The following is a 22,764-nucleotide window of genomic DNA, read 5'->3' as shown; positions in this document are numbered from 1 at the left end:
CCCTCTGTCTTGCCTAGGGTCCTCCCATTCATTGTGTATTCCCTTGCCTTGTTAGTCCCTCCAAAGTGCATCAACTCGCACTTTTCCGGGTTAAATTCCATTTGCCACTGTTCCGCCCATCTGACAAACCCATCTATATCGTCCTGCAGACTGAGGCTATCCTCCTCGCTATTTACCACCCTACCAATTTTTGTATCATCAGCGAACTTACTGATCATACCTTTTACATTCATATCCAAGTCATTAATGTAGACCACAAACAGCAAGGAACCCAGCACCGATCCCTGTGGTACCCCACTGGCCACAGGCTTCCAGTCACAAAAACAACCTTCGACCATCACCCTCTGCCTTCTGCCACTGAGCCAGTTTTGTATCCAAAGTGCCAAGGCACCCTGGATTCCATGGGCTCGTACCTTCTTGACCAGTCTCCTGTGCGGGACTTTATCAAAGGCCTTACTGAAATCCATGTATACCACATCCACTGCGTTACCCTCATCCACACGCCTAGTCACCCCCTCAAAAAATTCAATCAAATTAGTCAGACATGATCTTCCCTTGACAAAGCCATGTTGACTATCCCTGATTAATCCTTGCTTCTCCAAGTGGAGACTAATTTTGTCCTTCAGAATTTTTTCCAATAATTTTCCTACCACTGCTGTTAGGCTCACTGGCCTGTAGTTCCCCGGTTTTTCCCTACTCCCCTTCTTGAATAATGGTACTACATTAGCGGTTCTCCAGTCCTCTGGCACATCCCCTGTGGCCAGAGAGGTTCTGAATATATGTGTTAGAGCCCCCGCAATAGAGTCATAGAGTCATAGAGTCATCGAGTTATACAGCACGGATAGAGGCCCTTCGGCCCATCGTGTCCGCGCCGGCCATCAGCCCTGTCTACTCTAATCCCATATTCCAGCATTTGGTCCGTAGCCTTGTATGCTATGGCATTTCAAGTGCTCATCCAAATGCTTCTTGAATGTTGTGAGGGTTCCTGCCTCCACAACCCTTTCAGACAGTGAGTTCCAGACTCCAACCACCCTCTGGGTGAAAAAGTTCTTTCTCAAATCCCCTCTAAACCTCCTGCCTTTTACCTTGAATCTATGTCCCCTTGTTATAGAACCCTCAACGAAGAGAAAAAGCTCCTAAGTATCCATCCTATCTGTGCCCCTCATAATTTTGTACACCTCAATCATGTCCCCCCTCAGCCTCCTCTGCTCCAAGGAAAACAAACCCAATCTTCCCAGTCTCTCTTCATAGCTGAAGCGCTCCAGCCCTGGTAACATCCTGGTGAATCTCCTCTGCACCCTCTCCAAAGCGATCACATCCTTCCTGTAGTGTGGCGACCAGAACTGCACACAGTACTTCAGCTGTGGCCTAACCAGTGTTTTATACAGCTCCATCATAACCTCCTTGCTCTTATATTCTATGCCTCGGCTAATAAAGGCAAGTATCCCATATGCCTTCTTTACCACCTTATCTACCTGTTCCGCCGCCTTCAGGGATCTGTGAACTTGCACACCAAGATCCTTCTGACCCTCTGTCTTGCCGAGGGTCCTCCCATTCATTGTGTATTCCCTTGCCTTGTTAGTCCCTCCAAAGTGCATCACCTCGCACTTTTCCGGGTTAAATTCCATTTGCCACTGTTCCGCCCATCTGACCAACCCATCTATATCGTCCTGCAGACTGAGGCTATCCTCCTCGCTATTTACCACCCTACCAATCTTTGTATCATCAGCGAACTTACTGATCATACCTTTTACATTCATATCCAAGTCATTAATGTAGACCACAAACAGCAAGGGACCCAGCACCGATCCCTGTGGTACCCCACTGGCCACAGGCTTCCAGTCACAAAAACAACCTTCGACCATCACCCTCTGCCTTCTGCCACTAAGCCAGTTTTGTATCCAAAGTGCCAAGGCACCCTGGATTCCATGGGCTCGTACCTTCTTGACCAGTCTCCTGTGGGGGACTTTATCGAAGGCCTTACTGAAATCCATGTATACCACATCCACTGCGTTACCCTCATCCACACGCCTAGTCACCCCCTCAAAAAATTCAATCAAATTAGTCAGACATGATCTTCCCTTGACAAAGCCATGTTGACTATCCCTGATTAATCCTTGCTTCTCCAAGTGGAGACTAATTTTGTCCTTCAGAATTTTTTCCAATAATTTTCCTACCACTGATGTTAGGCTCACTGGCCTGTAGTTCCCCGGATTTTCCCTACTCCCCTTCTTGAATAATGGTATTACATTAGCGGTTCTCCAGTCCTCTGGCACATCCCCTGTGGCCAGAGAGGTTCTGAATATATGTGTCAGAGCCCCCGCAATCTCCTCCTTTGCCTCACACAGTAGCCTGGGATACATTTCGTCTGGGCCTGGGGATTTATCCATTTTTAGGCCTGCTAAAACCGCCAATACCTCCTCCCGCTCGATGTTAATATGTTCGAGTATATCACAGTCCCCCTGCCGTATTTCTATGTCTACATCGTCCTTCTCCATAGTGAAAACAGATGCAAAAAATTCATTTAGAACCCCTCCTACATCTGCCGGCTCCACACACAGATTGCCATTTTTGTCCCTAATGGGCCCTATTTTTTCCCTAGTCATCCTCTTACCCTTAATATACTTATAAAACATCTTAGGATTTTCCTTTATTTTGCTCGTCAGTGTTATTTCATGGCCCCTCCTTGATCTCCTAATTTCTTTTTTAAGTATCCCCCTGCACTTTTTGTACTCCTCTAGGGCTTCCTCCATCTTTCGCCTTTTGTATCTGCCAAAAGCCCTCCTTTTTTTCCTAATCCATTCTCGTATATCCCCTGACATCCAAGGTTCCCTGGAGTTCTTGGAACCACCCTTGACCTTTACGGGAACATGTTGCCATTGTATGGTCTCAATCTCCCTTCTGAAAGACTCCCATTGCACCGATGCGGATTTTCCTACAAGCAGCTGATCCCAGTCCATTTTGGCCAGATCCTGCCTTATCCTATTAAAATCGGCCTTCCCCCAATTTAGAACTTTTATTTCTGGCCCCTCCCTATCCTTTTCCATGACCACCTTAAATCTCACCGAATTATGGTCACTGTCACCAAAGTGCTCACCTACTAGCACTTCTTCCACTTGGCCGGCCACATTCCCTAGAATTAGGTCCAGTACCGCCCCCTCTCTTGTAGGACTTTCTACATGCTGGCTCAAAAAGCTCTCCTGGATGCACGTTAAGAATTTTGTACCCTCTAAGCCTTTTACACTCTGAGTATCCCAGTTAATATTGGGGAAGTTGAAATCCCCCACTATTATTACCCTATTATTTGCACAATTTTCTGAGATTTGCCTACATATCTGTTCCTCTATCTCCCCCTGACTGTTTGGGGGCCTATAGTACACTCCCATCAAAGTGCTTGCCCCCTTTTTGTTTTTAAGCTCCACCCATATGGCCTCATTAGAGGAACCTGCTAATATATCATCCCTCCTTATGGCAGTAATTGATTCTTTAATTAATATTGCGACCCCCCCTCCTCTTATACCTCCCCCTCTGTCTCGCCTGAAGATTCTGTACCCCGGAATATTGAGCTGCCAGTCTTGCCCCTCCCTCAACCATGTCTCTGTGACAGCAACAATATCATACTCCCATGTGTTTATCAACACCTTCAGTTCATCCACCTTATTCGCAAGACTCCTTGCATTAAAATAGATGCCATCCAGCCTTGCCCTCACATATTTGCCCTGTCTTCCAAGCTGACTTGTTTTTTTCTCTATATTTGGCTGCACATCACCCCCTATTGTAGCTCCACTCTGTATCCCATCCCCCTGCCAAGTTAGTTTAAACCCCCCCCAACAGTGCTAGCAAACCTCCCCGCAAGGATATTTGTCCCGCTCTGGTTCAGGTGCAACCCGTCCGACTTGTACAAGTCCCACCTTCCCCAGAAGCAGGCCCAGTGATCCAGGAAACTGAAACCCTCCCTCCTGCACCAACTCTTTAGCCACGCATTCATCTGTTCTATCCTCCTATTTCTATACTCACTAGCCCGTGGCACTGGGAGTAATCCAGAGATTACAACCTTTGAGGTCCTGCTCTTTAATCTGCTACCTAGCTCCCTCAATTCTTGATGCAGGACCTCATCTCCCTTCCTACCTATGTCGTTGGTCCCAATGTGGACCACGACCTCTGCCTGCTCACCCTCCCCCTTGAGAATGCCCTGTAGCCGCTCAGTGACATCCATGACCCTGGCACCAGGGAGGCAACAAACCATCCTGGAGTCACGTTTACGGCCACAGAAACGCCTGTCTGTTCCCCTTACGATAGAATCCCCTACCACTGTAGCTCTTCCACTCTTTTTCCTCCCAGCCTGTGCAGCAGAGCTACCCCTGTTGCCAGGAAGTTGGCTGCTGCTGCCTTCCCCTGATAAGTCATCCCCCTCAACAATATCCAAAGCGGTATATTTGTTTGAGAGGGGGACGGCCACAGGGGACCCCTGCACTGCCTGCCTGCTCCTCTTACTCTGCCTGGTGGTCACCCAATTACTACCTGCCTGTACAACCTTTACCTGCGGTGTGACCATCTCACTAAATGTGCTATCCACGACGTTCTCAGCATCGCGAATGTAGTCAAAAGGAATCTAGGAATATGCTTGTTGAGTAATTTTGCTTACACTAAGGAGTATGGCGAAGAACGAACGCCATTAAAGTTTAAAAAGCAGACAATGAAGGGAGGAATAATGAAGGTTGATTGAGTGAGAGATGCTTAGAAAAAGGTTAAATCAGTTTGACATGCAAGGACAGGTTAAAATAAAGAAACAAGGCTTCTCCCAATGGCACAGCAGTTATCCAGTGAGTAGCTGAGCTATACAGACCAGGAAGGTCCCAGGTTTGATGCTCAGTCTACTCTGAGTGCGCTGATCTCACCTCGGCAAAGGTTTTCACTCCTAATCATTGTCCAGCCACCTTTGCAGGAAGTATACGTGTGGATATTGGGTGAGGGCTGGACTGGGCTTGGTGATGATGCTTCCTATGACCAAATAACCTGCTGGCATGACAATTGGCTGTCTGGTCTGGATACCAGAGGATGACCAGTGGACGCAGAAGTCAAGCTCAGCAAGAAGTCAATGCCTTCAGGAGAAGGAGCAGAAAATTGGCAAGAAGGAAAAAAAACAGGTATAGAAAGATGAGGTATATTTTACTAAAGTTTAGTAGCTAGAGAAGACCCATTGCTAGATGCCCATGACTCTGACTAGGAATGGTGACCAGGGTGTTGTTTCTGCACCAGTAATATTGAGGTTTGATAAAGCAACAATTGATCACTACTGATACTAAGCCTGCTCACTACCATGTAATGTCTCACTTGGCAGCTCACTAAGTGAGTCATAAGTGAATCAATGCCTATGTAGATTGATGAGTAGCACTGGAAAATATCAGTGTTGCTGAAAGTCTGACTTATGGATGCACTTGTACAGTTTTTGGAGATCACTGTGGAGAGAGTGGAAGGAAATGTCTATACCTGTTAGTCAACTAACCCCGGTGTCACTAATGATATCAGCATAAGGAAACTACCTCTATGAAGGAAGGTACATAAGAACATAAGAAATAGGAAGTCATAAGGCCCCTCGAGCCTGCTCCGCCATTCGATAAGATCATGGCTGATCTTCAACCTTAACTCCACTTTCCCGCCCGATCCCCATATCCCTTGATTCCCTTAGAGTCCAAAAATCTATCAATCTCAGTCTTGAATATACTCAAAGGCTGAATATCCACAGCCCTCTGGGGTAAAGAATTCCATAGATTCAAAACCCTCTGAGTGAAGAAATTCTTCCTCATCTCAGTCCTAAATGTCCGACCCCTTATCCTGCGACTATGTCCCCCAGTTCTAGACTCTCCAGCCAGGGGAAACAACCTCTCAGCATTTACCCTGTCAAGCCCTCTTAGAATCTTATATGTTTCAATGAGATCACCTCTCATTCTTCTAAACTCCCATTCTACTCAATCTCTCCCCATAGGACAACCCTCTCATCCCAGGAATCAATCTAGTGAACCTTCGTTGCACCACCTCTAAGGCAAGAATATCCTTCCTTGGGTAAGGAGACCAAAACTGTACACAGTACTTCAGGTGTGGTCTCACCAAAGCCCTGTACAATTGCAGCAAGATTTCCTTTCTCTTGTACTCTAACGCCCTTGCAATAAAGGCTATTATACCTTTTGCCTTCCTAATTGCTTGCTGTACCTGCAAGTTAACTTTCTATGCTTCGTGTACAAGGACATCCAAATCTCTCTCAACACCAATTTAATAGTTTCTCACCATTTAAAAACATTTCTGTTTTTTTATTCTTCCTACCAAAGTGAATAACCTCACATTTCCCAATAATACTCCACCTGCCACCTTCTTACCCACTCACTTAACCTGTCTACATCCCTTTGCAGACTCTCTGGGCATGATCTTAACCCCGAAGAACGGGTAGGTTGGGGGTGGGCGGGGGGGCAGTAAAGATTTTAAAAGTTTGGAGCGGGAACGGGTCCAGGCTCCAGTGCACTGAAAAATGAGTTTCACCCAGACACATCCGGGTGCGTGAGCGCGTTGGAAACCCAGAAGTCCCGCCGGCAATTAAAACCGGCAGGATGGCATTTAAAGGGGGAATTAAGATTGTTGAAGTACTTAAATCAATTAAATTTGTGGGGATTGAGGCAGACAAACAATTTTAACTCTGCCTGAACGTATCTCCCATGGCCTCTGAAACACGCCATAGAAACGGGAGCGGGTTGTAGCCGGCAGCCGTTTGGACATTTAAACCAGTGATTGACATATGGGGATAAAAGGTAAGTTTTTGCAGCAGGGCAAGCAGTTCTCTCAGACAAACATTTCACTGGGATTTCTTAGTGTTTAGACTCAGATTTCTTTGATCACACTCAGAATTCTTCTGTTCCGACATATTTGCCTGCATTTTGGACCCCCTCAAACTGACACCATCAGGATGGGGGGGCGCAATGGATGTATTCAGCAGTACATCTGAGGAGGAGACACATCAGCATCCAAGGCAGGCACGGCGTGCAGTTCTGGGAGTTGCAGCTCCACAAGACAGAGGTGCGCCACAGGGACCTGCAGGAGAGCAGAGAGAGGAACAACTGAGGGGCTGACGTCGCAGGACCCTGAGAGGGTCTATAGGCAGAGGCTGAGCTTCCTGGACCTCTCTGAGGAGCAGTGCCTACGAAGGCTGAGAGTGAGTCACCAGGTGGTCGCAGACATCTGCAGGCTCCTTCATGTAGAGCTGCTCCCAGCTGGGCCTGGTGGCCATGCATTGCCCATCGCAGTTAAAGTCACCACTGCCCTCAACTTCTTCGCCTCCGGATCCTTCCAGGGCGCCACCGGTGACATCACCAGGATTTCTCAGTCGTCTGCCCATAAGTGTACACGACAGGTCACGGATGGATTGTTTTCCAGGGCATCCGACTACGTCAACTCCCCCATCGATGTCATCAGCCAGACTGAGAGGGCAGTGGATTTCCACTCGCTGGCTGGCTTCCCACGGGTACAGGGCGCAATTGATTGCACACACGTAGCAACCCGAGCACCTCCACATGAGTCAGGAATGTTCATCAACCAAAAAGGATTTCACTCCATCAAGGTGATTTGCGACCACCGGAGGAGGTTTCTGCAGGTATGAGCCAAATTCCCTGGCAGCTGCCATGATTCATTCATTTTGCGCGAGTCCAACATCCTGGCCCTCTTCCATGCACAAGATACACTTAAGGGCTGGCCCCTTGGAGATAAGGGCTACCCCCTGCTTATGACACTTGTGAGGAACCCCACGAGCGAGGCATAGCAGCGGTACGACGACAGTCACATCACCACCAGGTCTGTCATAGGATAAGCCATAGGAATGCTGAAGATGCACTTCCAGTGCCTGGATCAATCTGGGGGAGCCTTTCATTATTCACCGGCGAAGGTGTGTAGAACAATAGTCGTGTGTTGTGTCCTGCACAACATCGCTCAGCAGAGAGGGTTACAGGTGGATGAGGTCCCTTGCGCCCCACAAGCAGCCGCACCTACCATCAACATTGATAAAGACGATGAGGAGGATAAGAAGGAGGAGGAGGAGGAGGAGGATGAGAAGACGACGATATGTGAACCATCGGCAGTGCAGCATCTCACTTGGCTGCTCGTCATGCCAGGGAGTCATTCATATTTGATAGATTCTCATAGGGAGATCTGCAAAGTGACTATAGTCAATACTCAGACCACAACAACCACAAGCCAACCCCCCCACCTCAGGTTGTACAAAACAGTCACACAACGACACATACACCCATTGTAAATGCACCCAATGAGTGGCATCAAGTTACGCCTTTCATGAGCAACCACATGTAAGGGCACTTTCACAAAAGGGACTCAAGAATGGGCAAGACGTGGCAGTGGTGGTGAGAATCATAACATTTAATGTAATTTTAACATAAACCAAATAAATATAAATGAAAAACATGACAATCTGTCAGACACCCTTGGTGATTACAAAGCCTTCAACTTCCTCTTCCTGCAGCTTCTACGTGATGCATCCCCTGTGGCTGAAGGAGAGGTAGTGGCAGGTTGCTGAGATTCATGCCTGGACTGCTTAGATTCGTTCAGCCTATGAATGATGGAGGTACAGGAGCAACTTTGCGAGGTACTTCAACGGGTTTGGGAGCCCGTGAGGGCCCCTCCAAAACTGGTCCACCTGCACCTGTGCAGGGGCAGACTCGACCATCTGTAGAGGAGACAGCATTGCGGGTACTGGTTGAGAGGGGGGCAATGGGTGAGACATGAGAGTGCTTTGAGTGGCGTCCCCACTTCCATGTCCCCTTTCACCATCATCCCTCTCCTGGGCCAGGCCCACATTACTCCCACCATCCTGCTGGACAACAGTTTGAAGGACATGTGTGATGCCTTGTAAGGCCAGTGCTAGTGTATCTGTCTGCCTGTTTAAGGCAGCAGAATGTATTTCACCCTGAGTCCGCACGGGCCGCTGCCAGGATCTGAATGGACTCATCTATGTGCTTGAAGCTCAATGGAGGCTGCCATTCTCTCCATCACAGACATTGCCGCACTTACCTGCGCCACCAATCCGCTAGCGATGGAGTTGGACTCCTCCATCCTCTCCGCTATGGTGGAGAGTGTGCGTGGCACCTGTTCCAGTATGTCGCAAAGGTGTGTCTGTACCTCAATCATTCTCCTTCTCAAGGGTGGCCCACGGGTTCAGCTGAGCTTGGAGAGGAGTGCGCCCACTGACACGGATTCTCCAGTGCTGCCCCTGCAACCAGTGTCCGCTCGTGCTCACTTGTTTGTGGTGATTCACCAGGTGACAACCCAACTACCTCTCTAATAGGACCCACCGAGGTGTGAGTATCTGCGCTGGTGGATGGCTCACTAAGATGTGACGATGCGCCCTCAGAGGCAGGGAGCTCCTCTGAGGAATCGCCCTCGTCCACGTCTTCGGTCCGTGACACCCCTGGAAGAGAACATATATCAATATTAAGAATCATCGCAGAAGTAATGTTGTGATGAGCATCCTGAGGTGTGCAACAGGTCGATCATTGATAACATCAATCCATGTTGTGAGTGAGGGATGTTAAAGTTCTGTCACCAGACGTTTGCGGGGAGCCAGTCTCGGCGTCCCCAACAGCCTGGCACTCCACCGTATGACTTATATCCAACGCCTCCTCCTCCGCCTGTTTGAGGGCCACTATTTGTGGAGGCTCCCCTCCAGTCCTCATCCTCTCCATTGCATTTTGCGTTCTCTTCTCCGACAAGGGGAGAAAATACAGACGTGCGAGTGAGGGAGGGTGACATGGTCATTCGATGGATGCATTGCTTTGGGTCAGGATGACAATGAAACAGATGCATTAGAGGGTGACTGTCAGACAGATTGATCACATTGCATCAGGATTGGGGTGAGTGGGAGAGGTGGGTGCACAAATGGGGGGGTGAAGAAGTGCAGAGAAAATGAAGGTAAGTCGAGGCTGAGCCTTAAGTGGGTGTGAGGAGTGATGTGATGGAGTTGGGTTCACAGAGCAGTGTGAGGAGGGGGATGGGGTGTGATCACCACACAGTGCAGGTGAATCAGTAACTGTACTCACTTCCTGACCTGGTTAGGTTATTAAATCCCTTTCTGCATTGAACCCATGACCGGGACACCGTGCTCCTGCTGCTGACCTGGTCTGCCACCTCCAGCCACGCCTTCCTCATGGCAGACCCAGATTTCTTCCTCCTGTCTGCTGGGTAAAGCATCTCCCTACTGCTTCTCACTGCGCCCAGCAATGTCTCCAGGACAGCATCAGAGAACCTAGGTGCTGGCTTAGCTCTGGAATGGTGCATGGTGATTGTAGGCTCCTTTCTCCTCAAAATGCATTGTTGGAGTGGCCCTTTAAATAGTGGGCTTTAAACGGGTCATGCGAGTGCACAGTCCACCCACTGCGCAGCTTGAGGACGCGAAACCCGGAAGTTCAGTTAAGTGGCGTCAATTTAGTCGCGATCACTCAGGAAAACACACGATTTTTTTCTCTGGGTTTCCCACCCGATTATTGACCGCCACCCCCGGCTAGGATCCCGCTGCCATGTTAAAATCATGCCCATTGTATCCTCCTCACAGCTTACTTTCCCATCTAGCTTTGTATCATCAACAAACTTGGATACATTACACCTCAGTCCCTTCATCTAAGTCATTAATATAGATTGTAAATAGCTGAGGCCCAAGCACTGATCCTTGCGGCACTCCACTAGTTACAGCCTGCCAACCTGGGAATGACCCGTTTATTCCCATTCTCTGTTTTCTCCCCGTTAATCAATCCTCTATTCATGCTAATATGTTACACCCAACCCCATGAGCCCTTGTCTTGTGTAACAACCTTTTGTATGGCACCTTACCAAATGCCTTTTAAAAATCTCAATATACGACATCCACTGGTTCCCCTTTATCTACCCTGGTAGTTACATCCTCAAAAAACTCTAATAGATTTGTCAAATACGATTTCCTTTTCATAAAATCCTGTTGACTCTGCCTAACCGTATTATGATTTTCTCAGTGCCCCGTAACCACATCCTTAATAATAGATTCCATCATTTTCCCGATGACTGATGTCAGGCTAACTGGCCTGTAGTTCCCTGTTTTCTCTCTCCCTCCTTTTGTGAATAGCAGGGTTACATTTGCTACCTTCCAATTCACTGGGACCATTCTAGAATCGAGGGAATATTAGAAGATCATAACCAATGCATCCACTATCTCTGCAGCCACCTCTTTTAGAACCCTACGAGTAGGCCATCAGGTCCAGGGATTTGCCAGCTTTTAGTCCCATTAATTTCTCTGGTACTTTTTTATTACTAATATTAATTAATTTAAGTTTCTCACTCTCATTAGACTCTTGGTTCCCCACAATTTCTGGTATGTTTTTTGTGTATTCTACCGTGAAGACAGATACAAAATATTTGTTCAACGTCTCTGCCATTTCCTAATTCCCTGTTAGGTAGAAATAAAAAAATGTTTAATTCCTTTTAAAATTTAAAACCAGACTGAACGCTCAGCTTTGTACTTTCCACTCATTATATTCCCACCACAGTAATCCAAACATGACAGATTCCGTGCTTCAAATGTTTTGAAATTGATATCAGGTTTTACTGTAGTAATGCGACCAACCAGTAAGGAATGAAATGCTGAGTGACAACACACAAGAGAGGATATGTAAGTAGTCATTTAGAGAAACAATGAAATAATGGGACAAGAGTCAATAATCAATGAAGGAAAGAATGAAAGGGATGAAGAGAGAGATAGTTGCTAGGATTGGCTGTTCTTTTCTAATTGTTAAAATGAAGTTGCCATCGACCCTTTGATGAATAGAGTAATGGCATCATGATTGACAGGCTGAAGAAATATAAAAAGACATGAAATTTAATTCAAAGAATGTTCAATTTTTATGTCTTAAAAATAAAGAAAAAGATCTAAGTTGGAATTTTGCAAGAGGCACTTAGTTAAGTATTATGGAATTCAATAAAAGAATTGCAGCAGAATACAACTTAAAATATTCATCCACATCAGTGTACCAGTTAAATTATGTCATTGTTATCAGTTCTAATGCAGGGGTAACAATTTAGATGTTTAAATTCACACATAACTAGTTCCTTTGGTACAGGTACTAACAATATTATTCACTCAAAGCAGCTTCCTACTTTACTGATTTACCAAGACTTCACAATAGTCTCCATCTCAAATGAGCTGCTCCCATTCCAGAGCTGCAGTATGTTTCCCTCCAATGATCTCAGGATGAGGCAGGTCTCATCCCTATTCTGTTTCAGTTGAAGGCTCGTACTAGGCTGGCTTTTCTCTTAGCCCCTTGTCTTATTCTGGAGAATTCTCAGTTTTCACAATTGCCACCCCTTTCATTATTTAGTCCACTCAACTTTTTTCAAGTACAAACAATTTGTCCTGAAATTCTTGGGATACAGAAAGAGTTAATGTTTTCCACCTCACAGGGGGAACTTGATTCCATCTAGATTCCACCCTGCTCACAGTGCCCCTTCAAATGAGCAGATCATTTTCTTGTCACACCACCCACCCCCACCCCCCCGACCCCATGCCAAATGGGCATGTCAGGGGGGAGTTCCAGGGCCTTTCCTGGAAAATTCCACCCATTCCACCCTTATAAAGCCTCAGAGCTGGTGTGAGTTTCCTGAGGGCCTCAAGGCAGCACCAGACCAAAGGGGATCAATTGCCTTCCCAACAGATCCACTTGCTTGATGGAGAGCAAAAGAGTAAAGAAATAAATTTTCCAATGGGCCCTTGTCGGCCTCTTCCCTGTCATCGGAGAGGCATGGTGGCACTTTGACATTCCAACCAGCGATTCTTGGTGGGTGCCACTGAAGACTCTTTGCAAGTGTGAAGCGCCCACCCCAGCCATGTAAATGGTGGTGTCCCCATAATTCGGGACGACGTTTGCATCTACAGGTGGTCCCCTCTGCCACACAAGTGCCGACAGAGTCAAGCCCCCAGGAATTGCAAGGATAATTTGCCTTTCGTTCTGGGGAAAGGGATATGCACACAAACAATTTAACTTATGGACAGGATTGGAATAGGAATTTGAAAAAAAAAATGGCTTTTTATGATGTCACAGGGGTTGTCCGACCGTGCGGTTTCTCTGGAAAGTGGTTCTGCTTTATTTACAGATTATTTTAATGTGATACTTCCCCTCCTTAAGGTATTTATATTTTCTCCCCTTCCACTTTCCATTGCTGTGCCCAGGCCACACACTAAGCACAACCAAGAGGGGAACGGGTCATCTGCTCCTACGGCTGCACCACCTCAAAACTGGGTGCTCAGAGGTGCACAAGAGCAGACCAAGGTGAGTGTCATGAACTGTAATTATGTACAATGTGTTCATTGAACTGTACTTGATTTAACCTGCAAATTGTAAAATCTGTATTGTGTACGTTTGGAATGTGATATGACAACTGTATTGTATGTTTTGCTGCAAATTTTATGAATAAAGTATATTTTTTGAAAAAAAAATCCCTCCCATTTCCCTTCTTCCCAATGGGGATATAGCTGACATATGCTCTACATCTCTCTAAAGTGGCATACTATAATATTTTCTTACACTCTGTATGGACATTGAAACAAAGTAGATGTGAATAATAAAGGAGAATTTAGATCATCATGATAAAGGTTTGGTTCTAAAATATTGAAATACTGACTGGAATGTATAAAAATATTATGTGGGTTTGTTATTTTATGCAGAAGAAACAAACATTAACTACTGCACAGAAATATCCAATATACTTTGGTGTTTATCTCACAGGCAGGAATTCCAGAATCAGCCAACAGGAATGAAAAGAAGTGAGTCACTGAGGGTACATCACATATGAGCTATTACTTAAGAAGATGTAGCGTGGGATGAGACATGAACCAGCCAGTAGGGGATTAAACAAGGCAGAGGAAGATATTGTAATCTGGTCTGTCTATTGACAGTTTTTTTTTAGTTACTCAACACCTTTTGAAACAGAATTCTACATCAATTAATTTAAATGGCCTTTTAAATATAACCCAAATCAACTGACAATCTGTAAGAAGAAAAGTGATTCACTTGCTAAATTCCTTCTCAATGGTATTGACATTTTGTCCTAACTAGACGAACACAAGGACATTGGGTTTTCAATCGTCTTTGAATCATGAAACAATCAATTGTGTTACGAAATTGTTCATCAAATGAATATCTATCTCTCGCCTCCTAAATTAATTCGCTGTCTCCATCACTATTCTAACCTTGATAACTCTTGGGAACTTTTCAGCTTTCTATCTATAAAATTTGAATAGATCAATTCTAACATCCTAGCTGTTGAAATCACTATTCTTGGTGACTTCATTGTTCACCATCAGCAATAGCTCTGCCTTTCTTCTAATGATGAGGCTGAAGTGCTTTGCTATTCTGAATGACATCAAATAGCACATCAATCAGCCTCTCCTAGCCCCGATTGTCCTAGTAATTCAGCTAATCTCCTAGACCTCACTTCCAATCCTAATTTTTATACTATATCTGTCTTCTCATTGCTGAACTGCTCTGACTACTGTCTTATATTCGCACAAAGTCCCGTTCACCCATCACCCATGTGCTCGCTGACCCACATTGGCAACAATTTAAAAATTCTCATCCGTGTTTTCAAATCCCTACATGGCCTCGCCACTCCCTATCTCTGTAACCTACTTTAGCCCTACAACCCTAACCCTCTGAGATCTCTGTGCTTCTCCAATTCTGGCCTCTTGCGCATCCCCGATTTTTATCGCTTCACCCTTGGCGGCCGTGCCTTCAGCTGCCTAGGCCCTAATCTCTGGACTTCCTCCCTAAACCTCTCTGCCTCTCTACCTCTCTCTCTTCATTTAAGACACTCCGTAAAACCTATCTCTTTGACCAAGCATTTGATCACCTGTCCTAATATCTCCTTATGTGGCTCGGTGTCAAATTTTGTTTAATAATCGCTCCTGTGAATCCCCTTGGGATGTTTTACTACATTAAAGGAGCTATATAAATGCAAGTTGTTGTTATATTTGCCTCTCGCAGGATACCCTGCAAAAAAACACATTCTGTAAACCAATCGAAACACGTCTAAACAAGTTACCATTGTATGACCATCTACCAAAGCTACATTCCTGGATATCTAGTTTCCCCTCGAATTGTTCCGTCAGTCCTTTCTTGCCTTTCTCTGTGTTAACACTGCTATGATCAGTGCTCCTCTGAACTTTCCTGTCTTGATCTTTGAAACTCCAAATACATCATCCTATACAATCTCGCTCCTGCCTAAAGCCTCCGTGTGTGGAAATTGAGATCTGTCACACAGTCTCCTGTTCCAATTCATTCTTTTCCATGACCGTAAACCTATGGAAGTCCTAACCTTCCTCAGCCTCTCCTTCCTCCTACAATCTTCATGTTTTACCATCTAAGTTTGGTATTATCTAATCACAACTCCTGATTCAATGTCTTTGTTCTTCTACTGTTTTCAAACGTGGGTGGTGCCCTGTACTACGGGCCTTGGCTCTTCACACTCAGTAAATTATAATACAAGATATAAACCTTGATGATCATAAGGGACAAATAACAGTAGATATAGGAAACTCAGTGAGACTTACAAAATATGGAAGGATGCAGTAACAGCAGAGGAAGTGAATGCTCTGCTTTGATAGTGTCAATTGAAACAAATAATACGCAGCTTTATGAAAAGGATAAAAGTACACGGAGAAGAGAAAATGATAGGAAAAGCATCAGTATAACATCAGCTAAACAGATGCATTATTTTGGCTGAAAGGTAAGGTATGCAACAAAAAAGCTAAAAGAGAGAAAAGCTTTAATTGTTGATAGCAACGGAACTGATTAAAGCAAGCAATGCTCAAGGTGAAACCATGTTTCATCTAATGTGACAGAAAGCAACAATTATTGAAGAATTCATTTGTTTAGTTACACAAACAAAATTCTGCTAAATGTAATACTGGGAAGGGAGAGGAATAAAACTTATCAGGAACTTCCTGAGGAGTAAAAGAGGATTCAGACAAAGGAGAGAGCAGGGAGACCTGACTGTATGTCTGCAGCTACTAATCAAAACCACAGAAATGAAAAATGTTAATAATGCTCATTGATTATATCGGGCACTCCATAAAATTATTGTTTTTATAAACTGTGATGTCATTGTTTTCAAACCAATTTGGTGTTTTGCAAAGTTAAATTGATATTAATGTAGCAACACACGCCTACATGTGATATAGCAACACGCCTACACATTGTGCCAATATTATTTGGCCTACCATTACATAGGGCATAATCAAGTTTGGAGCGACCAGCTAATAGTTGCAGTGCAGCTAGTTTCCTCACAAACTGACACCAGTAAATGGAAGTCGATAAAGAAACTGGGGTAGATTTTCTGACTGGTTGCACCTGATAAATGGTAGGAATCTTACAACACCAGGTTATAGTCCAACAGTTTTATTTTCAAATAAAACTGTTGGACTATAACCTGGTGTTGTAAGATTCCTTACATTTGTACACCCCAGTCCATCACCGGCATCTCCACATCTGATAAATGGTGGAATTGATTGTGAAAAAAAGGTGGGAATCCATTCATCTTTGCCAGGTCCAACTTCCCAATAACAATTTTCAAGGGTGCCAAAAGTGTTAAAAGCCCACTGATTGATCCATACAGAGAAGGGCAAAATGACATAATTTCCTTATGCATGCAATTTTCTAGCATTCACACTGGTTTACGATTGTTTTATCTATTCACCCATATAAATGAGTGTCCAGGATTTCTAGGGTTGTGCTGTTTAAGGGAATGGATTTAAAGATCGCTGTAAGAGGATTGGTAGGAGTATTTGAATGCTATTTCTTCATTTTCTTTCTTGCTGCTTTTTGTTTTGTTTTTCTGCTGTTGCAACAGGCATGATCAGAAGTTTTTTGGCAATTGTTTAGGCGTTACCATTTTTCACCCATGGTCACAACATTACCACAATGGGTTTCCCAGGTCAGACTGCACCACAGATGTTATTCAGCCTGTACCCTCTTGAATCATAGCCAGAAGTGCACACATTTCAATTTGTCAGAGCATCAGTGTTTGCAGAGGCTCTAGTTCACAGGGGGAGTCGATTATAGCTCTGTCATCTGCTGCAGGGTCACCTGCAGCTATTGGGCTGTCACCGCCAGTGGCAGTTACTATTGGCTGTGCCCTCAGGTTCTCTGCCTATGCATCCTTCCAAGCATGCTGCAATGTTATCCTATGGGGAAGGTGCCTTGGTGTAACAAACAGGGCCAATGCTATCAATGCACACAACACCAATTCCATTTTACCATCTGTCAAACAAGGAATTTGGCATCACTCAATCCCTTGACCAAAGACTCGGTTTCCTGCTTACACATTTATTGTACCAGCCGATGGGTTTTAACATCTATTTTTGTTATAAAACGACCTTTACAAAAGAAAAAATATTAGAAGCCTTGGTAAAGCTCACCAACATTTCTGCCCTTGCATGCAGCCACTTAAAGGTAATTTTTTTCCATTCTAAGCAGCCCAGAATGCAGAATAAGTTGTTTTGAATCCATCACAGGCACTGAACTTACTCGGTGGTTAAAGGAGGTTGAGCATTTGGAGAAATTTCAGGAAGCCTCCAGAACAGCAGCGATAAAACTTGAAAAAAATCTGCCACTCTAGTTAAAGCTGTAAAGATTTTTGTTCCTTTCAAGGCGGCATTCCTTTTGCAAATTAAAACTGTACAGCATTATCCCAGGATGGCAGAATAATCCAGCTAATGAATTTGAAACCGGGTTTCGGAGCTTGAGCAACAGTTGGCGTCACTGCAGTGCATCCGCGAGGCTGAGAGCTACGTGGATAGCACGTTTCGGGAGGTGGTCACCCCGCAGTTTAAGAGAGTGCAGGCAGAGAAGGACTGGGTGACTGCCAGACAGACAAGGAGGACCAGGCAGGAGTTCCCTGATTGCATCTCGCTCTCTAACCAGTATTCAGTTCTGAGGAGTACAGCCAGAATCAAGTCCATGGTACCACGGGTGGCTCAGCTGTACAGGGGGTGGTGAAGGAAGATAGGGAAAGCAATAGTGATAGGGGATTCAATAGTTAGAGGAACAGACAGGCGTTTCTGCGGCCGCAGACGTGAGTCCAGGATGGTATGTTGCCTCCCTGATACCAGGGTCAAGGATGTCACTGAGCAGCTGCAGAACATTCTGAGGGGGGAGGGTGAACAGCCAAAGGTTGTGGTCTATATCAGAACAAAGACATAGGTCAAAAGAGGGATGAGGTCCTGCTGGCAGATTTTAAGGAGTTAGGAAAGAGATTAAGAAGTAGGAGCTCAAAGGTAGTAATCTCCGGATTACTCCTGGTGCCACGCACTAGTGAGTATAAAAATAGGAGGATAGGGCAGATGAATGCGTGGCTGGAGAGATGGTGCAGGAGGGAGGGCTTTGGATTCCTGGGGCATTGGGACCAGTTCTGGGGGAGATGTGACCTGTACAGTCTGGACGGGTTGCACCTCAATGGAGCTGGGACCAATGTCTTCGCATGGAGGTTCGCTAGTGCTGTGGGGGGGTTTAAACTAATTTGGCAGGGGGAGGGGCACCAGGATGTAGCATTAGAGAGGAGAAACAAGGTGCACAAAGGATTGGGAGAAAAAGATAGCACTAGAGTAAGAAATAGTAGGGTATTAGGCAGGGTCAGACTAAGAGAGAATACGAGAAGGTCTAAGATAGGTTTACACTGCATGTGTGTAAACGCACAAAGTGTAGTAAATAAGGTTGGTGAGCTGCAGGCACAAACAGCCACATGGGGATACTGATGTTGTGGCGATAACGGAGACCTGGGTCAAAAAGGGCAGGACTGGGTACTAAATATTCCTGGATACAAGGTGTTCAGGAAAGAGAGGGAAGGAAAGAAAGGAGGGTGGGCAGTATTGATTAAGGAGAATATTGCAGTGCTGGAGAGAGAGGCTGTCCTGGTGGGTTCAAGGACAGAATCTATTTGGTTAGAATAAGAAACAATAGAGGTGCCATTACACTACTGGGTGTATTCTATAGGCCACCAAATAGTGGGAAGGAGAAAGAGGAGCAAATTTGCAGGGAAATTGCATAGAGTAGTGATAATGGGGGACTTCAGCTATCCTAATATTGACTGGGATAGTAATAGTGTAAAGGGCAGAGAGAGGGAAGAATTTCTGAAATGTGTTCAGCAGAAGTTTCTTGATCAGTACTTTCGCAGCCCAACGAGGAAGGAGGCATTGCTGGACCTGGTTCTGGGAAATTAGGTGGGTCAAATGGAGCAAGTTTCAGTGGGGGAACATTTAGGGAACAGTGATCATAAGGTTTAGATTAATTATGAAAAAGGACAAGGAATCTTGAGTAAAAATACTTAATTGGAAGAGGGCCAATTTCAGTGGGTTGAGAACGGATCTGGCCTAGGGAAATTGGACTCAAAGATTGGCAGGCAAAACTATAATCGAACAATGGGTGGCCTTTAAAGAGGAAATGGTTCGGGTTCAGTCTAGGTACATTTCCATGTGGGGGAAAGGTAGGGCAAATAAAGCCAGAGCTCCCTGGATTTTTTTTTATTCGTTCATGGGATGTGGGCGTCGCTGGCGAGACCAGCATTTATTGCCCATCCCTAATTGCCCTTGAGGAGGTGGTAGTGAGCCGCCTTCTTGAACCGCTGCAGTCCATGTGGTGAAGGTTCTCCCACAGTGCTGTTAGGAAGGGAGTTCCAGGATTTTGACCCAGCGACGATGAAGGAACGGCGATATATTTCCAAGTCGGGATGGTGTGTGACTTAGAGGGGAACGTGCAGGTGGTGTTGTTCCCATGTGCCTGCTGCCCTTGACCTTTTAGGTGGTAGAGGTCGCGGGTTTGGGAGGTGCTGTTGAAGAAGCCTTGGCGAGTTGCTGCAGTGCATCCTGTGGATGGTACACACTGCAGCCACAGTGCGCCGGTGGTGAAGGGAGTGAATGTTTAGGGTGGTGGATGGGGTGCCAATCAAGCGGGCTGCTTTGTCCTGGATGGTGTCGAGCTTCTTGAGTGATGTTGGAGCTTTGGGGAGTCAGGAGGTGAGTCACTCGCCGCAGAATACCCGGCCTCTCACCTGCTCTTGTAGCCACAGTATTTATGTGGCTGGTCCAGTTAAGTTTCTGGTCAATGGTGAACCCCGGGATGTTGATGGTGGGGGATTCGGTGATGGTAATGCCGTTGAATGTCAAGGGGAGGTGGTTAGACTCTCTCTTGTTGGAGATGTTCATTGCCTGGCATTTGTCTGGCACGAATGTTACTTGCCACTCATCAGCCCAAGCTTGGATGTTGTCCAGGTCTTGCTGCATGCGGGCTCGGACTGCTTCATTATCTGAGGGGTTGCGAATGGAACTGAACACTGTGCAATCATCAGCGAACATCCCCATTTCTGACCTTATGATGGAGGGAAACTCAAAGAGGATGACAAAAGAGATAGTGAATAAGATGAAGCAGAAAAAGGGGGCGTATGACAGATGTTAGGTTGATAACACAAGTGAGAACCAGGCTGAATATAGAAAGTTCAGAGGGGAAGTGAAAAAGGAAATAAGAAGGGCAAAGAGAAAGTATGAGAATAGACTGGCAACTAACATAAAATGGAATCCAAAAGTCTTCTATAGGCGTATAAATAGAAAATGGATCGTAAGAGGAGGAGTGGGGCCATTTAGGGACCAAAAAGGCGACCTACGCATGGAGGCAGAGGGCATGGCTGAGGTACTAAATGAGTACTTTGCATCTGTCTTTACCAAGGAAGAAGATACTGCCAAAGTTACAGTAAAGGAGGCGGTAGTTGAGATACTGGATGGGCTAAAAATTGATAAAGAGGAGATACTAGAAAGGCTGGCTGTACTTAAAGTCGATAAGTCACCCGGTCCGGATGGGATGCATCCTTGCTGAGGGAAGTACGGGTGGAAATTGTGGAGGTAATGGCCATAATCTTCCAAACATCCATAGATACGGGGGTGGTGCCAGAGGACTGGAAAATTGCAAATGTTACACCCTTGTTCAAAAAAGGGTGCAAGGATAAACCCAGCCACTACAGGCCAGTCAGTTTAACCTCGGTGGTGGGGAAACTTTTAGAAACGATAATCCGGGACAGAATTAGCAGTCACTTGGACAAGGGTGGATTAGTTAAGGAAAGCCTAACCCGATCGAGGTTTTTGATGAGGTAACAGAGGGAGTTGATGAGGGCAGTTGATGTGGTGTATATGGACTTTCAAAAGGCGTTTGATAAGGTGGTACATAATAGGCTTGGCAGCAAAGTTGAAGCTCATGGAATAAAAGGGGGCAATGGCAGCATGGATACAAAATTGGCTAAGTGACAGGAAACAGAGAGTAGTGGTGAACAGTTGTTTTTCGAACTGGAGGGAGGTGCACAGTAGTGTTCCCCAGGGGCCGGTGCTGGGACCACTGCTTTTCTTGATATATATTAATGACTTGGATTTGGATGTACAGTGCACAATTTCAAAATTTGCAGATGATACAAAACTTGGATGTGTTGTGAACAGTGAGGAGGATGGTGATAGACTTCAACAGGACATAGACAGGCTGGTGGAATGGGTGGACAAGTGGCAGATGAAATTTAACGAAGAGATGTGCGAAGTGATACATTTTGGTAGGAAGAACGAGGAGAGGCAATATAAAATAAAGGGTATAATTCTAAAGGGGGTGCAGGATCAGAGAGACCTGGGGGTATATGTGCACAAATCGCTGAAGGTGGCAGGGCAGGTTGAAAAAGCAGTTAAAAAAGCTTACAGGATCCTGGGCTTTATAAGTAGAGACATAGAGTACAAAAGCAAGAAAGTCATGATGAACATTTATAAAGCACTGGTTCGGTTACAACTGGAGTATTGTGTCCAATTCTGGGCACCGCACTTTAGGAAAGATGTGAAGGCCTTAGAGAGGGTGCAGAAAAGATTTACTAGAATGGTTCCAGGGATGATGGACTTCAGTTACATGGATAGACTGGAGAAGCTGAGGTTGTTCTCCTTAGAGCAGAGAAGGTTGAGAGGAGATTTGATAGAGGTATTCAAAATCATGAGAGAACATTTTGGAGGGGGAGGGCGAACAGCCAGCTGTCGTGGTGCACATAGGCACCAACGATATAGGTAAAAAAGGGGATGAGGTCCTAAAAGCAGAATATAGGGAGTTAGGAGGTAAATTAAAAAATAGGACCTCAAAGGTAGTAATCTCAGGATTGCTGCCAGTGCCACGTGCTAGTCAGAGTAGAAATAGGAGGATATTTCAAATGAATACGTGGCTAGAGGAATGGTGCAAGGGGGAGGGATTCAAATTCCTGGGACACTGGAAACGGTTCTGGGGGAGGTGGGACCAGTACAAACCGGACGGTCTGCACCTGGGCAGGGCCGGGACCGCTGTCCTAGGAGGAGTGTTTGCTAGTGCTGTTGGGGAGGGTTTAAACTAAAGTGGCAGGGGGTTGGGAACCTGAGCAGGGAGAGAGAGGAAAGCGTAACAGGAAGGGACAGAAGGTATGGAGTAATAGGTAAAGTGTTAAAAAAGGAAAAAGCAGGAACTAAGCGTCACAAAACAGATTTGAAAGTTCTTTATCTGAATGCACGTAGCATTCGTAATAAAATGGACGAGTTAACGGCACAAATAACTACGTATGGGCATGATCTTGTGGCCATTACAGAAACATGGCTGCAGGGTGACAACGACTGGGAATTAAATATGCCAGGGTATTTAACAATCAGGAAGGACAGGCAGG

The sequence above is a fragment of the Heptranchias perlo genome, chromosome 3, assembly GCF_035084215.1.
Source record: "Heptranchias perlo isolate sHepPer1 chromosome 3, sHepPer1.hap1, whole genome shotgun sequence".
In the NCBI taxonomy this organism is placed as follows: domain Eukaryota; kingdom Metazoa; phylum Chordata; class Chondrichthyes; order Hexanchiformes; family Hexanchidae; genus Heptranchias; species Heptranchias perlo.
This window is presented reverse-complemented; position numbering follows the sequence as displayed.